Source organism: Haemaphysalis longicornis, unplaced genomic scaffold (genome assembly GCF_048455015.1).
Source record: "Haemaphysalis longicornis isolate Haplotype H1 unplaced genomic scaffold, Haemaphysalis longicornis Haplotype H1 scaffold_12, whole genome shotgun sequence".
NCBI classification, from domain to species: Eukaryota; Metazoa; Arthropoda; class Arachnida; order Ixodida; family Ixodidae; genus Haemaphysalis; species Haemaphysalis longicornis.
Genome location: NW_027526225.1, coordinates 74,265,760 through 74,270,629, shown reverse-complemented (window position 1 = coordinate 74,270,629; position 4,870 = coordinate 74,265,760). Strand labels below are relative to the sequence as shown.

At 42.6% G+C, this 4,870-nt stretch overlaps 1 long non-coding RNA gene across 1 annotated transcript; it reads left to right on the top strand.

The window, feature by feature from the left end:
* The first annotated feature begins 842 nt into the window (after window positions 1–842).
* Window positions 843–4,629, top strand: LOC144162026 (uncharacterized). Its single transcript, XR_013320579.1, has 3 exons — window positions 843–960; window positions 2,463–2,571; window positions 3,079–4,629. It is a non-coding gene; the product is annotated as an uncharacterized LOC144162026 (long non-coding RNA).
* The last annotated feature ends 241 nt before the right edge of the window (window positions 4,630–4,870 follow it).

The window sequence follows — 4,870 nt, the reverse complement described above, 5'->3', positions numbered from 1 at the left end:
AGCAGTCGCTCTACCAACTCAGCTAAGCAGGAGGCTAGCAGTTTGTAGCGCGAGAGCGAATTGATAAACTCGAAGTGATGGACAGGTGCTAATCGACCAGATTTACATTGTAAACGCAAACTAGCCGGAAATGGAGTTTTAATCAAGTAATGTGCCCTGAAAAGTACTTATAGCAAAAAATGTACTCCCTAGGCATGGTCTAAACAAGTGGACGAACCTCCATGGTAGTACCGTTGCCCATCCGTGTAGCAAAAGGGAGGATTTAGAACGACATAACACCATTTGTGAGATGGCGTTCGGTCCCTTGTAAACAACCACGTCCACAATAAACTCCCCATCTGCGGTAATCATCTCAAGCGGGCGGTCGCCATGTTAGTCTTGTGTTGTTTCCGTGTGTCAGCACTTCAACCGTGGACTAATGCTAATTAGAACGAGAAAGCAGGACGTGACAGTTGCATGCAGCTACAAAACCGATACCGTACGTATAGCCGTATAGATGCTTCAGCCAGCGCGATCACAAGCAGACAGCGCGGCCGTGTTGTTTCAATCTGTTTATTTTGGCGGTAGGTGTTGTCAAACTCTGCTGCTAACAAAGAGACAGTTCTCGCCGTTGCAAACAATTGCAATGTTCATCTGCTTCGCTTGCGTGCGCATATATAGACAATTTAAATTCTCGTGCCAGCGCGCCAACGCACCCGACTGCAGCGACTCAACTTGCCCTGGCGGCACGACTTGCTGCCCAGATGTAAACAGCCTCCGTGCTATCAACACTATCAATGCAGCGCGGCCGGTGACTTGGTGCGGCCGGAGCTTCAAGCGCCTCGCTTTGGGCCATCATTTTTTCTTATTTGAGAAGGACTAGTAGTGCCATTTGGTGGAAAGATTTTTATGTGCCCCTGTCACACGACGAACGGCCGCTAACAACATTTGGATACGGCGACAGCTGTGGACAGCTCGCTGGTAAGTGCTCTTTCATCAGTCGATGCGTTTGTCAAACGTCTGGATAGGGTTAACTGCGAAGTACCCGTGCCGCACACAGCCCGTACACGCACGGGCAAAGAAAAAAGCGCACACTCGTTTTATTGTACTTGTTTGTGGCTTTTGGGGTATGCATTCGCCATCTTTTGTAGGCCGGTTTGTAACAGGGCATTCGATATGAAATCGTTTGTCGCGCGCGGCGTCGTTTCAAAGCAACGTGACGGTTACTCAGGTAGCCGAATCGCCTCCGACAGCGGTGCATCGTCGGGCCCGGTCGGTGAATATTGTGGGACTCTGTCTCTCATATGCATCGAACTGCTCGTGTTCTTTTTAGTTAACTGCTCTACTTTGTAATATCTATTTGTTAACGCTCCTGATGGCTTGCCTGTCCAAATATAAGTCTTTGTGTTGTTTTCGTTCAAGGCTCTGACTCATTCTTAGCGCTCTGGTCGGCGAAAGCCGTAGATCAGACGGCCACCCCCTTCAAAAACTGTGCCCTGTAGATTCGGTGGGGTTGTTTGCTCGCTTGAGTCGACTCTTCACATCTAACAGCGTACCCTATTAAGGAAACGGTGACATGCGTAAAAGATGCTATGAGCCTATCGAACGATTAAATGCATATAGTGTGGACCACGACGGCGACGTGGTTCGAAACCGAAATGTTTTTATTCCCTTTCGGATGATAATGAGGGGTCTGTATACAATCGGGGCCCGTCAGTCGCCAGCTAAGGCCACGTAATTAAAAACACAAATTCATGCCCTTATGGAAGAGAACAGAGTTTGCCGTAGCATGACACAACTCTGCCGGGTATAAAAAAGGATATCATTTTTTCACAAGAACAATGCACACACTCTTCTTTTGTTGGTAATAAATTTGTCATAATCAATAGTAAGACCATACACAAAAATTACTCGATTCATCTGACACCCGATTTTGACACGGGGCTTGCAGCTCCAAAAAGTGCACTGTGGTTTTACGTGACGGAAACTTCTACAATCACGGTAAATTAACTAAGGCAGGTGTGTGTGGCATGCAGCGTTGGTAAGTTTGCGAGAATAGCGTTTCCATTTCAGCTGTTTTTTTTTTGTTGCCATGCAATCACAAGTAATTTGGTGCCATGAACGAGGTTTACGTTAGCTCACAAGGCTGTAGTAACGGTTGCGGCTACAAATGACCTTATGCACCAATCACGCTTGTCAGCTCGGTGACACAGAATATTAAGGTGTCAGAATACGGATGACTGAGTCGCCTAGTTTATTACTACTGTAAAAAAAGAAAGTGTTTTCTGACCCAGTGAAGGACTTTCCTGTATGACTGGCTGTGTTATGACAAATGACCATACCTGATGAGACAAGCCGTAACAAATTAGCTTTGGATGTAACACCAGGAGGGAAATAGGTGAAGGTATCTGCAAGTATAACTGAAACAGTGGGTGGCTGTCCGGCATGAATTCATTATTTGCTGACACGATTTTCTTCTGCAGATCCTGATACATGATCGAGTTGAATGACTTCATAGATCTTAAGGCAGGATAGGCTGTGCTGTACAAGGCAAGGCTGCATTCGGAAACCAAGTTGGCCCCTCCAGCAGAAGTGAGTATTGCCACGGCTTGCAACAGCCGTCCAGCTCGCAAAAGCTCCACTTTTTCTATGAAAGTGAGCCACCATGGTAGGGGAGAGGCAGTGTAAGGGTTTGCATCTTTAACTGTGTGCCCACTCACTTGAATAGATGCAAGCTGGCATCTTAAAGCAAGAAACAGCAGTTAACAAAATCATGCAATACCAAAGTGTTTTTCAGTCAAAAACAAAAACTAATCTATCAACCTACAGAGACTTGCATTTTATCTTCACTGTCATTTAAAGTTGTGCTCGAGTATATTGTGCGGAAGTAATATCTTTTTTATTGCTGCAAAAGCCACGACGGTTAATGTACTGGCACTTGGTTTTATGAAGTCTTTGCATTCCTAATTTAGGTACTGGAATTCGCAGGGAACCTGGCCTTACAATTTATTACTGTACCGAATTATTAAGTTCATTTAACCATAGTGTCTGTTTTGAATTTTACGTGTGGGGCATTTTTTTTCTTTTTTGCTTTTTCAGGCAGATGTTCCTCTGACTCCCTGCCTGCATTCCGTGAACGGGGAAGTTAGCCTCCACATCGATGGCCAGCGTGTCTTGACTGCATCATCTTTACTGGGAGGACTGTGTAGTCTGTTTGCATCGTTCTGGATTTTCAACATTCAATATCCCAAGAAGGCACACAGAGCTCTAACGTTTGTGGAACATGGCTTTTTGGACCTTGCCTGCGCCAAACCACGTGTGAAGGATTTAGAACTAATTAACTTTTATCGCATCAATATCGCTCACTAATATTTGTTTTCAATCCTGTAATCATTGGATAGTAGTCAAAAAGAATTCCGTATTATATTTCTGACTTTTTCTTTTTTATTTTTTTTACTGAAAAGGGGATATTTGATGGGCCGTTCTGTATGCTCATAATACAGCTATCTTTCAGTGAAGCAATAATATTAACAAACTAATTTAACTTGAAACAATTATCTAAATAATATTGGCAACTGGTGCGAAATGAATCAACTAAAAATTATCCGAAAAACACGAATTTCATGGCTTTTTGTTCTCACTCTAAAGAAGCTGTCGCGATACCACCCATTCCGTTCTATATCATTGCAATTAACCCGTCAGACTCGGTCACTTTTCTTGGCGCATTTGTGTCTTTATCAAAACGCACTGGTATTTTCCGCAGCATATTTTTCGTTCTTTATATTACTCATTTATCCATAGCCATCTCACTGCAGTCTGTCTCCTACATCATTTATCTCTTGTGCCTTTACCACCTACAAAATGCTTGTTACCTTTCAATATCAAATCGTTGCACAGATCTCGCTTATTTCACGACAAATTGAAAAATTGTTTTGTTGTAAACCACTGCAACCATTTTTTCTTCACTTTGTGTACTTAGTACTGATGTGTACTGATAAGTTCTGATAAATACTGACGGGTTCTCGATCCTCTAGTATTATATAATGATTTCATTTACCATGCGGTTGTGTTAGTGCCTATCTGTTTTTCAAGTATTTCCAGTTCTTGTATTATTATTGTTTCTACAATTTGTTCAACTAGCAGACAGCTCTGGCTCATTTCCCCACCTACTGAATTTTTTTTTTGTTGTTGTAAACCACTGCAGCCATTTTTTTCACTGTGTACTGAGCGCTGATGCGTACTGATAAGTTCTGATAAGTACTGACGCGTTCTCGATCCTCTAGTATTCTATAATGATTTCACTTACCATGCGGTTGTGTTTGTGCCTATCTTTGTTTTTCGCGTATTTCCAGTTCTTGTAGTAATATTGTTTCTACGTTTTGTTCAACTAGCATCGTATTGCTGTCTTCAATTCCTAACTGGCGTATTATTTAGCAATGTACCATTTGTGATTTCTAATATGAGGTCGCCATAAGTATTTATTTCGGAACCTCCTTGTGTACACCATGTACCATGTAAGCATGTCTGCGATAGTTCGTTTGAAATAAACCTGAAATCGAGAAAAACCGTGTGAAATCAGTACTCCCGCAGGGAACTAGAAATTCTCCCTTGTGGCCTTGAAAACCTCCTTTCGGAAGGCCTACTAAACTCCCCAAGCTTTCGTCAAACTCCATTCAAAAGAAGTAAATGCTTCCCTTGAACCTCCTAAAAACGCCCCTAAACTAACATAAGTACTTCCAAAGGGAGCCATAATAGGCTCCTATTCAACCGCCTAAAAATTCCATAAACATCACTTAAAAACGCCCTTCAGGAAGTAAAAAATACTCCATTTTGACCTTAAATTCTCCCGAACATTTCTTAACACTCCCTAAATACCTCCTTTCTATAACCT